Genomic DNA, 12,714 nt, shown 5'->3' on the forward strand with positions numbered 1-12,714 from the left:
GAGGGAATGAATGTGAATAAAAAATGAATATACCATTGCCTATAGATCAAGAATTTGTAAGTCTTAGAAGTGTTTTCAAGGACTTCCTAGTGTTTTTATTAAGTGTGGGTCCATATCGAGTATTAGTTTCTGTTCATTTGATAGGAAATGGAGAAAAGTGGAAGTGAGGAGGAAGTAGTTTTATCCAGTGAGGAATGGTGATGACTTAGGAATGGTGATGACTTAGACATGTGGTGCCCGTGCACAGTGGAACTATTAACAGGATTTGCTAGCAAGTTGGATGTAGAGCATGACAGAGAAGATCAGGGTACTTTGTTTTTAGATAGGTTGGATTGGGTTACTGTTTATTGAGATCACCTTGGGGAAAGAATGTATGTGGGTGGATAAAAGTAATTGGTCAAGCAAACTTGAGGTGCCTAGTAAATACTCAGATTAAGATGTTCTGTGCAGTTGGGCACACTGAGGTAGAATAGAGGTTTGAGCTTGAAAGTCACTAGCATGTACATATTATTCCAAATAATACAACCAGTGAGATCCAGACACAGGTAAAGATCCAAGAGAAACTCAGGCAAAGATCCAAGAGAAACTCTTAAAGTTTGGTTAAAATAGAAGGAATCAGTGAAATGAATGGAGAAAAACATCACTAATAAGGTAGGACAGACTTGAGAGGACCATCTTTAAAAAAATGGAGTGGTTCCTTTTGAAAAGTTGACTAGAGGAAGACAAATTTCTATTGAGTTTGACAATTCACATTTTAATTACCTTCAGAACAACTGTCTGTGGGAACAGAAGCCACATTGGATTATAATGTGAATAAGATAGTATTAGTCAGCATTGATGATTCAGTAAATTTTGTTAGGTAGGATGGAGAACCACCAGATAAGAAATGAAAGAGATGCTGCCGTGATGAATCTCTCATGAAAGACCGTAATGAGTGGAGGAACCATAGAGGTCAAAAAAGTTAAGTGTGTTTGCAGATAACAGGACTGCAGAACTATAATGGTTAGGGAAGAATGTGGAAGTCATAAAAGTCCAAGAGATGGAATGATCAGTTGATGGAGATCTTGAGACAGAACAGGCAAAAGGCAATCCCAAGAAGTGAGCTGCAGACGGAATAGAAATAGAGCCTCACATGCTTCACTGAGATACTACTGGAGATGTAGATGCTAGTTTTGACAAGCCTGTGACTGAAATGTCAGGTAAGTGAGTTTGGGTAGGGGAAAAGTCAAGGACTCGTTGGGGTGAGTTATTCATATATGGAAGTCTTTTTAAAAAAACAAGGACAGAAGGTGGGATGAAGACAACTGAAACAAATGAAAGAATAATGAGCTGGAGAAAATGGAGGGAGGGAGGGAAAGGAGTGGTATAGCCAGATGCTACAGGTGGGCTTTGAAGAAGCCACTCCCTTTACTCTGGGCACCTTAAATCCCAGCCTCAGGAGGCAGAGGCAAGTGGATCTCTGTGAGATTGAGGCCAGCCTGGTTCACATAGTGACTTCCATGTGGGCTGGGACTAGGGAGACCCTGTCAAAAAAAACCAAAACAAGAAGCTAGTATTTTTGAGGGAGCAGAAATGGAGAAATGTTTAGAAATTAGTAGGGAGAAAGGAAACCTACTTTCTGGTCCTTAGGTATGCATTTGTAAGGAGTGAGGAAAAAGGGCTAGGGGTGGGGCTTAATGATAGAATGTGGTCTTGCAAACCTAGGGAATGGGTGAGGGTGGGGATTCAAAAGTAGCTCTATATAGAATATTACAGGAACCAGTGGTGAATGATAACGTGTGATCTTTAGGTGGGTCTACTTACTAATCTGGGAATGATGAGATATTTCGTTAGGGTTTTGAATAGAGTTAAACTGATAAAAACATATTACACTTGAACTTATCAAAAGATGGAGGATAGCTAGAATTATATGAACATAAACCATAGTGTAAACTAAGTGTGTCCAAGACCTGTGAGAACTGGCTTTATTCTTTTTTATAGTTTAAAAATGTTTTGATTTTAAAAATTTTAATTTTATGTGTATGAGTGTATTGCCCATATATATACATATACACATACATACACACACACACACACATATGCACCCATGTCGTGCAACACCCGCAAGATCAGAAGAGGGCATTAGATCTGGAACTGGAGTTACAAACAATTGCTGGGAACTGAAACTGGGTCCTCTGCAAGAGCAGCCAGTGCTCTTCTGAGCCATCTCTCCAACCCCTGATTTATTTATTTTATATGTGTGAGTGTTGTGCCTACACGTATGTAAGTGCAACACGTTCATGCATATTTTAAAAAGAATTTAAAATTCTTTACCAATTTCACATGTATAAAATGTATATTGAACATATCCACACTAGCTTCTTCCACTGCCCCATCCCTCCTAATATGTCCCCTCCAATCTTCAGCTTCTTTCATAGTGAACTATAACTGTACTAAGAGTTTGGCTCTTTTGCTCCTTTCATAACTGTTGGCCATATGGAGAAGCTTGAGTCTCTGAGGTTTGTTAATATCCAATTATGATTACTTGTTTATCTCTTAAGTTAACAGAATCTTTACTGATTGAACATTATAACTCCTCTAAGGGATAACAGCCTACCCATTGACATATTAGGTGACCCTACACATTGTTCCTTGTTTTAAAGTGTTCTTCATTATCAGTCTTGTCTATGACTTAATTTAGAATCACTGTGATAGACTGTAGACTGTTTACTGATGAAAAGTCACTATTGTTACTTACATTACTAAGGTTTCAGGCCCTTCGTAACTAAGTATATTTTCCTAGCTATTTGCTCTGTAAGAGCATGTTGATATGCTTTCAGTGTACACAGCTTGTTTTGATGTCATAATCTCATGTTTGCAGTTCTGGGGCTTCAGCTTCTTTGTATTCCTTGTTTCCTCCTATTACAGCACTATGGATTGACTGTGACATTGCTGAAAACACTGTAGAGGGGTTGTTGTGGAGCAGGCTATGTTACTTAGGAAGGGGCTGCTAGCTTTATTTATAATCTTACAGATTTCTTACAGATTACATTTAATTATAACCTTTTTTTTTTTTTTTTTTAGTACTTGAAAGTTCAAGACAGGAAAAAAAAGACTACTCAAGGCTAGGGCTGTTAAGGCATTTTGTATATAATTAGCTTATTGGGTAGAATTCTTAGAGTTTGTACTCAGGCATGACTCTAAACTCAGGAATATAGTAGAGAAAGTCTCTGCAGATTATACTTGAGGGGAATAATAAAATAAAAATAAAATAAATCACTTTAAAACATTAAGTGCTGTGCAATGAGTTAAGAGTGGCATCAAGGCAACCAGGTGATAATTTTAGGTTGCCTGATGAGTAAAGGTTTCCCTGAATAATTTTTAGGCTGATTTCTGAATGACAAGTGGCCAGTTCTTCAAAACCTGAGGGAAAGCATTTTATGTAGAGGAAAGAGGCAGAATAAAAATCTTCAAGGAAGAATGCAGTCAGTGGGCAAGGACAGAGAGAAGGCCAGGGTGCTGAAACTCAGTGAGTGGAGAGTGGTATTGAGGTGAGTTTAAAAATGTAGGCAGGCCTAATCACAGGGCTTGATGCTGGCAAAGGGAATGGTACACAATACTGCTTGAAGGCTTCCTATAGGAGGTCATATAATTATTTTGGTTACATGTGCAGAATGTATTGTAGAGGAACAGAAATAGGAGTCAGGGTCTGTGCTGGGGTTGTTAGGCTATTGTATTTGTCTAGGCAGGGATGATAGTGACTTAGGCAGTGCTTGTTTAATGAATAAAGGAAGAAAAGATAAGAGCAAAGGAAACTGCCTTGATTGATATCTCTTGTCCAAAGAACTAATTGTTATGTACAGAAATATGCTTTAAAAATGAGTAAAGAATATTTATCTTAATAAATTGAAGACAATTATAAACTGTTAGCACTATTGCATGTTTTGGCTAGTTTGAGCCTTGCACTTAGGTATTTAAGTGGATAAATATCATTGCAAATCAAACAGCTTGCCAATGAGAACAATTTGTTCACTATACTATTAGGTTTATCTAACTTTTAGGGACTCGTTTTCTCTTGTGAGAATTTTTTGAGAGGGCCTGGACTTGGCTTTTGTGCTAATAGTAAAGATAGATTTGGGGATATATGCCCATGCCATGGCATTCACAAGATTTATTTTGAATGCTCAGGCTTCTGCTAATGATTGAAGTCTGTGTTCACTAAATTTTACAGGTCCTTAAGTGTTTGTAGACCTACAATCTGAGAGTGTTATGTCATACAGAAAACCATTTAGATGATGATTTCCACAGTTTTCCCAGGGATGTGCTCACAGCCCAATGCCAATCTGGATGTTTTTTTTGTACAGTAACTACTTTAGTTTAAGTAGGGCTATGTAGGTAGGTGGTTGAAACTCTGAGAGCTTTTACAGTAGACTTTCTTTTATAGTCTCACCTTAACCAAATCTTCAAGAAGTTATTTTTCAGTTGAATACTTTAAAACCCATTTTCTTGATGTTTAGATTGTGAGCCTGAGCCTTGAATAGCTAAGCCATCTCTCCAGGCCCCCAAACTTACTGTTAGTGATGAATTTTCTTCTATTAACTATAAGTATAGTCTTTTTCTTTGAATTCAAAGTATAGTCTACCTCTTCTACTTGTGTGTATGTGAGTATGTATTGGTGTGTGTAAATGTGTGTGCATGTGTGTGCACATGAATGTGGAGTCTAGAAGTCCACCTTGTGTGTCATTTCCCAGGTACTGTCCATCTTATTTTTTGAGATACGGTCTTTCAGTGATCTGGAACTCGCTGATTTGGCTTGGCTGTCTGACCAGCAAACTCTGAGGATCCACCTGTCTCTGTCTCACTAGTGATGAGATTGCAAGGATGTGCCATCACACCCATTTTTGTTTTGTTTTGTTTGGGAATTTTATGTGAGTTCTAATGATAGAACTCAGGTCTTCATGCCTGCATGGCAAGTAGTTTATCAACTGAGTGAGTTCCCCAGCCCTTTATTACTTTTTAATATGGTGCATCACAAATTGTGTTTACCACTTAGGATATTAGAACAAGTAGACTTTCTGTTCAAAATTGATAGCTTTCAGTTACAGTTTGCTTTTTACAGTAACCTGTGACTATACTAAACACTTCTGGATTACACATTTTTAAGTAGTGAATTTTATGGTATGCAAAGCACATAGCCATATCTTTTAAAAATTTATGTGTGTGTGTGCCTCCATGAGTTTATGTATACCATGTATGCAGGACCCCATGGAGGCCAGAAGAGGGCATTGGATCTCTGGAACTAGAATTACGGGAGAATGTGAACTGCTTTGTGGGTGCTGGAAATAGAACCCCAGTCCTTTACAAGAGCAGTAAGTGCTCTTAGCCACTGAACTGTCTCTCCCTGTTTCTCTTTTTAAAAAGCTGTGATGAATTGCCAAGCAGTTTCCATTGTTGATGTTTGATTTTTCTAGAATTGAAATTACCACTTGAGGATAATCTCACTTTGGCCTATGATAGCACTCAGGTACATTCAAGATAGCTTTCCTTCTGGGAAACCTTAAGGGGTTACGTTTGTAAACTTCCAGACCATGGTCAGTATCATGTTAATGTGAAATAGTTGTTATTATTAAGAATTTATGTGCCAAGACAACTATACTATACACCTATTTTGTTAATTGTTTTCCTCATTTCTCTGCCTACCACAATGTAAGCTCTGAGACAGGCATTTTTTTTTTAATTCAGCATTTAGTTAGTGCCTAGCACATAGTAGGCACACATTCTTTGTTCAACGATTGAATTAAAACCACATTAGCATCATTATCATGTGTTCTTTTATTTGGTCTATGTAAGAATCTTATGCAATAATTAGTATCCTCGTTTACTGATGAGGAATTAAGCTTTGTGATACTGAGTCTTTGCTTCTCAAATTGGGATATGAATGTAGCTTAAGGAAGTGTTATATATGCAAAGCCATAGAATTAGAATGGTACTTGAATGATACTCTGATACTTTGAAATGCCAGTTGTAGAATAACACTTTGGGTAGGTAGAGTAAAACCTTTTACCTTAAAATAAGGGATTTTTTTAAAACTCATTTTTTAAATTTATTGGTGTGTGTGTGTGTGTGTGTGTGTCTGTCTGTGTGTGTCTGTGTGTGTCTCTGTGTGTGTGTGTTTCATACAGAACATCCCAAACAATATTATCTTTATACCTGCATCCCAAATGGCACCCTCTCTTAGCCCCCTATCCCCCACTGGAGCCCATATACTGTCATCCCTGTTACTGTCCACCGTATTATCAGTGTCCCCAGCCGTTCCCCAGTGCTAGTCCATCCACTGAGTCTAGTCAGCCTATCTAGAGTTCCTAGTTTTAGGAAGATCAGCTCTTCAGCGCTTCCTTATCTAGCAACGATCAATTGTCAACATTCCTTTAGGTAACATTGGGGTCTACAGTTCATTTTCCCAGTTCTGTGCTGAGTTACTGTCTGGGAGTCTTTTGGGCCACCTTAGCCAGTAACTCAAAGGAAGGTATCTCCTGTCTGTCATTGTTTCTTGTTATGTAGCCTTTAGCTATACACATGTACTCTTAAATATACTGATCACTTTAATCTTTGGTTATACTTTCCTTTTGGGTGTTTAAGACCATACAGTTGGTCCAGATTAACCAATTTATTTTTACTCTTAAGGACATTTGAGGATCTGTTCCTCAGGAGTCACATGGGCTTGAGTGGAGCCCCTGGCTCCTTTCTTTTACCAGTTCCATCTATGTGAAGATAACTCACAGGTCCTGCTTGACCGTGGCTGGCTTCCCTTGGAAGCATGGAGGAAATGTTTTGTCTGTGTTGACCCTCATTGTAGACTGGACACTGGTTCAAGTCCATCTGGTGGGGTCTTCAAGGCCTCCTTGATCAAGAGGACAGGTGGCTCACCACAGTAAAGAAAGATGAAATGAAATTTGCAGGTAAATGGATGAAGCTAGTTATACTAAGTGAAGTAACACAGACTCAGAAAAACAAACGACATATGTTCTCCCTCATATGTGGATCCTAGCACCAAATCCCTCTAAGTAAGTATGTATCCACATATAACTACAGGAACCAGGATAATGAAAAGGAACCAGGGAGGTAAAGGAAAAGAAAGAACCTGAGCGAGAACAATAGGAAACAGGTGTTAATAAGGGATAAAAATTGAGTAATTTTAATGTGAGGGGGGAGGGAGGGTTATACAAGGAAACGGGGATAAAAGGAAAGAAGAAGCTCAAGAGAGGAGGGACCGTAGGAGAAGGGTATTAATAAGGGAGAAATGGGTAAAATGGGGAAACCATGGTGGAAGTGTTAGACAATGAGAGAGAGAAATAATGCCTAGCTAGTTTTAAAAAAGCCAGAGGGAACCATATTAGTCCAACAACCTACTGACAGATTATACATACAACTAGCTCAAGGAAGGTAATATATGTCTAGTCAAGGTTTATCTGAGAATGTGTGGGTTTTGCCCAAGCTTTATCTATGTAGCACATGGTAATTAAAAGTACCAGACTGGTGGAACTAACCTTGGATGTTTAACAGCAATTCTTTGAGGCCTATACTAATCTGGTCAGAGAGACTTAAAGTGACAGTTTTTGCTCCTTGCCCTCCAAGGTCGACTGAGTTCCAGGGGACTATGGAGCATCTCTCAAAATAAGGGAATTTGTAAAGTGAAAAATTTGCATGAAGTTTAGTCAAATCTCCATGCTTTGCTTATAGAATGTTGAACTGTCCCTAATACAGCTTTTTTCAAAGCCTGGCTAAGAAGGGTAGTACTTAGAATTTAAGTCACTATGCTATGTGATATGTAAAATTTACATGAGTCTTCAGACCTTTTGTGGCTTTGTACATTCTGGATAAGCACTGTGCTGCTGAGCTACATCTCTAGTCTACACTGATGTTTTTAAAGGAATCCATTTCAGTATACCTCTTTAAGTTTCACAGTGTATTCTTTCCTTTAGTTGGTGTGTAACTGAACCTGTTGTAGAAGTACACGCTAAGTTTTCTTTCACCACATTTTCCTTGATCAATTTCTCAGTTTAGAGACATGCATACTGCTCACTTGTTTGCACTGTTACTGTGGTACTAAATGGCATATTCATTTCCAGTAAAGGGGCAGTTTGAAATACTGGGTTGAGAGAATCGCTTGGTAACAACTTTCTTAAGTAGAACACTGTGTTTTGAATTTAGGGGAATTTATGTAACTGTACATGTTAACTGATTATTAAAGTTTGTTTTTTAAATGACCCTCTCATATTTTAACAAAATCCCAGGAGCTCAGAGGTCTGAGTCATGTAGGATGAGCTCATTCTGCCCATTTTTGTGAACAAGATTTTTCAATACTACATCATCTATAAAAGAGACTGCAGTCAGGATGGTCTACATAGCCACTTCTAGGCAAGCTGGAGCTACAAGGAGACTCTATCTCAGAAAGACAAAAAATAAATAAAAAAATAAAAAATAGAGTTGATGCTAGCAATTAATACTTACCTAAAGCATGAAGTTATTTTTAAAAATTATTTTTAGGTCAGGCATAGTGGTATGTACCTATGATCCAGGTACTTGGGAGGGTGGGGCAGGAGGATCACTTGAAATCAGGATTTGAAGACTACGTTAGGCAATATAGCACAACCCCATATCAAAAATCAAAAGTGAAACAAAAATTCTTAAACCTCTGTTAAACTACATTGTACACCTGAAGTTATTTTTTATGTTTAGAAGTTACATTAACAATTGTAACATACCATTTTTGGTGTACTAATGACATACTTGATTTTTTTTTTCATTTTTTCTTTTTTTTTTTTTTTTTTTTTTTTTTTTTTTTTTTTTTTTTTTATTTTTTTTTTTTTTTTTTTTTTTGTCCTTTTGAGACAGGGTCTCCCTGTAGCCCCAGCTGGCCTGGAACTCAGAGATCTGCTTGCCTCTGCCTCCCGAGTGCTGGGACTAAAGGAGTGTGCCACCACGCCTGGCAACACACTTGATTTTTTTTTTCTTTTATCATTGAGAGCTTTATGGTCACAGAAAGTGGAAAAATATCCTCATGAATATCAATAAAGATTTTCAAGTTTGAAATAGGAAATAACTTTGGAAATGGAATTATTAATTCAAAGAGAAAACAATAAATAAAGTTTACACTACTGAAATGTTTGCTCATGTATAAAGAGTCGATTGTGGGCATATGCAGATGGTTAAATTTTAGAGTAGTACATCGGTTTATTACAGTGTAAATAAGTATTAAGTTCTGATAATTGCATTAGTAATTATCTACATTAAGCAAACTATGAACTCTTGATGTCAGCTTTATAGTGCAGAAGAGGTGCATGTCTTTTAAGATTCTGAGGGGGTAAGAATACAAAACATTTGGCAACTGCTGGTTGATGGTAAGTGCTCTTCATCACCCTATCAGTTATTCTGGACCTAGCATGAAGGTTCCATGGTAAAGAGACCCAATGGTTCCCCCTTAGCACAGTCACCTTCACTGCATTTCCTTATGTCTTAGTGTTCTTGGCCTTTATGAAAGGTCATTGAGAAAAGAAAGAGAAATCTGCTTTTGTATTAAATGCCACGGTTACTTCTCTAGATTTAACAATTTTTTTGTTTTCCTCATTAACATAGAAAAATTTTAAATAATCTATTTTTTATATTCTCAGCAGCTAGAGGGATAGAGTAGATTTTTAAAAAAACAGTACTTTCAGCCTTTTATACACACAGGTTTAAAGTTCATTAAAATTCCATTCAAGGGCTGGCCTGTTCACTACATAAAATTTTAAACTTTCAGTTCCAGTATTTGCCAATTTTTTTTTTCAGTAGAGATTTCGATTACATGAAGAGCTCTAGCCTGTCTCATGCCAGAGTGATCGCTCTTTAATACCTAGGTTTATGACAGATTGCTGGTGGTTTAGGGAAACACAGGTAGCATTTGGTTATGAATTAAGTGACTCTTTAGCAGTCCTCAGGGGATAGTGGTAATACAATTTATTGTTTATGATAGCTTCTGAGAAACTAGCTAGTCCAGTTTTACAGATTGCTCATGATACTGTTTTGGAATACAAAATTAATTGTCACGCTGGTCATCCAGTTAAAAGGAAGAAAAAATGTACTAAAAAAATGGAGGTATGATCAAGAGAAGAATGATGCTATGGTACATTCTTTAATATCTTTTATCTTTTACCACTGCCTCATTAGACAATGGAACCTAACTGTATCTTGAATATTTTAGCAAGACCATCTAATTTTAATTCTTTATTGAACCAAGATCATATGTTGTTACAAAAACAACAGCCTTAACAGTTGTAACACGAGTAACCCCACATTTTCCATACTTCAGTCTGTGGATTTGGGGTTCATAGTTAGGATGATTTAGAATAGTCCCTGGTGCTTCCTTTGTAACAGTGATAATCTCTGGCTTAAATGTTGGCTTCTATAAACATTTACAATTATTTTTGTCTTCTGATGCCACATTCATTGTAGCAAAAGCAGAACATACTGTTCTTTATTGAAGAACATCAGTGTTAACCAAACAGTATTTAGGGACACAATTAGGTAATCACACACTTTTTAATTAGCAATAGCAATAGTTTTTCTTAAGAACTATGTTAAGATTCTTTAAGAATGAACGTTGACCATAGGTTGGATGATTTTGTTTAGGGCCTCAGATGTTCTACATGCCATAAACCAGAAATATTCAATCCTTCTATTCATCACAGAATTACCAGGGGAGATTTTAAAAATGCACACCCTTGGGGCTTGGGAGATGGCTTAGTAAAGTGCCTGCTCCACAAGTATAAGTACCTGAGTAAGATCCCCAGTATCCATGTGTCAACAAAAAACCCAGGCCTCAGGCTGGAGAGATGGCTTAGAGGTTAAAAGCACTGGCTGCTCTTGCAGGGGACCTGGGTTTGGTTCCCATCACCTACACGGTGATTTACAAGCATCTGTAATTCCAGGTCCAAGGGATCTTTCACCCTCTTCTGGCCTCCACAGGTTTGCACACACGTGGTGCACTTACATACATGCAGGCAAAATACTCATATTAAAAAAAAAAACCAAAAACCAGGCCCATCCTGCACCTATATAGTGCTGGGGAGGCATTGATAGGAGGTTCCAGCCTGGCTAGCAGAATTGGTAAGCTTCAGGTTCAGTAGGAACCTTATCTCAAGAAATAAGGTGGGGAATGATTGAGGAAGATGCCCAATGTCAGTCTCTGGCCTCTACACATGTGCTCACATATGTCCATGTGTACCTGCACCAAACATGCATATAAAACATACATGCATATACTCAAAGCACATTCTTGAGCCTCATACTTTTTTTTTAAAATATTTACTTACTCTGTGTGTGTAGGTGGGGGGATGCCCCTATTCCATGGCACATGTGTGAAGGTCAGAGGCCAACTTGAAAAATTCCTTTTTCCACCATGTGGGTTCTTGGGATTGAACTCAGATCATTAGGCTTGCCAGCAAGTGCCTTTTGCTGTTGAGCCATCTAGTTGGCCCACCTTTTAAAGGTGGCATCCTTAGGTGATTATTTTGAAGTCTGCCAGTCAAATTTGCGCACTGATAAATTATTAAAGATAAGGTAAAATGTCAAAAAATAGTAGTTGTTTGAGATGAATGTCAGGATAAGCACATACATGTGGAGAAAATTAAGGTAGAGGAATTACAAGAATGCAGGAATGCATGCTGTGAATCAAAGAGAAGGGGTGAAGTCATGTTTAATAGAGAATACAGATAATACTGTGGTTGTCATAGCTGTCAGGTTAATGGACAGTAATACTTACCTCTAGGCTTGCTAGTATTCTTTAAGCAGTGGTCACAGATTCCATGCTTATAGGGCCCATACAGGTAATGTAGATGTGACCTGGTACCTCCAGTAGGCAGCTGTGACTCATCAGTCATGCCTGTTGCTAGACCCAGTCCAGTCAAGCCTTTCTCCATCCTTCAGTGTTTTAGAGAAGTTAGAACTCTGGGTTTTATGTGAGGACTCCAGGCTTAATTTACTAAAGGCCCTTAAAACTGAGCGATACATATATATTGTTAGACTTGGTCTAGGTGCCACCACTTGGCAATCTGTTCAGAGCAATGCTTTTGTGTGGCATCATATCATCACTGGAGACAGTATACTGATGCCAATTCTCTGGCCTCACTTCAGCCCTATTGGATCAAATACTGGGGATGAGGCCCAGTCATCCTTTTTAACAAGCCTGGGTGATTCTGATGTATACTCAGTCTTTGGCCATATGGAACTTGACATTATAGTTTTTGACTGGGTATAGCAATAAAGATAAATGTTTGACAAGTATAGGTTCATCTAGTAGATTTATATAAAAATGTTAGGCATGAATTCCTTTCAGATATATATGACTTTATGTTTTTGTCATAAAATAATAATTTTTTTCCTGTTTTTATTGTTAGGGTATTGACAAATGAACTTAATAATTCTTTTCTACAATTTGACTTCACTAAAACACAGCTGAAATTTTATTTACTGGGTGATTAAATTTGGATAAATATGGTACTTGGCTTTCTGAAGTTTCAATTTAGAATCTTCTATAAAGCTTGCTGTATGATGGAAACAAGGAAGGCCATCTAGACCTGGTGCACACTTACGATGCCAGTACTTGGGAGGCAAGACAGCCCCAATTCACATTGCAGCCTGGGGTACAAAACAAACAAGAATACAGGTTGATTATCCCTTATGTAGAATGCTTAGCAT

At 37.8% G+C, this 12,714-nt stretch overlaps 1 protein-coding gene across 1 annotated transcript in view; it reads left to right on the top strand.

The window, feature by feature from the left end:
* The window catches only part of Mbd2 (methyl-CpG binding domain protein 2), a 73,234-nt gene that overhangs the window by 24,915 nt on the left and 35,605 nt on the right, over window positions 1-12,714 (top strand). The gene's annotated exons all lie outside the window — the stretch shown is intronic.

The sequence above is a fragment of the Nannospalax galili genome, unplaced genomic scaffold (assembly GCF_000622305.1).
Source record: "Nannospalax galili isolate Female #2095 unplaced genomic scaffold, S.galili_v1.0 scaffold1097, whole genome shotgun sequence".
NCBI lineage: Eukaryota > Metazoa > Chordata > Mammalia > Rodentia > Spalacidae > Nannospalax > Nannospalax galili.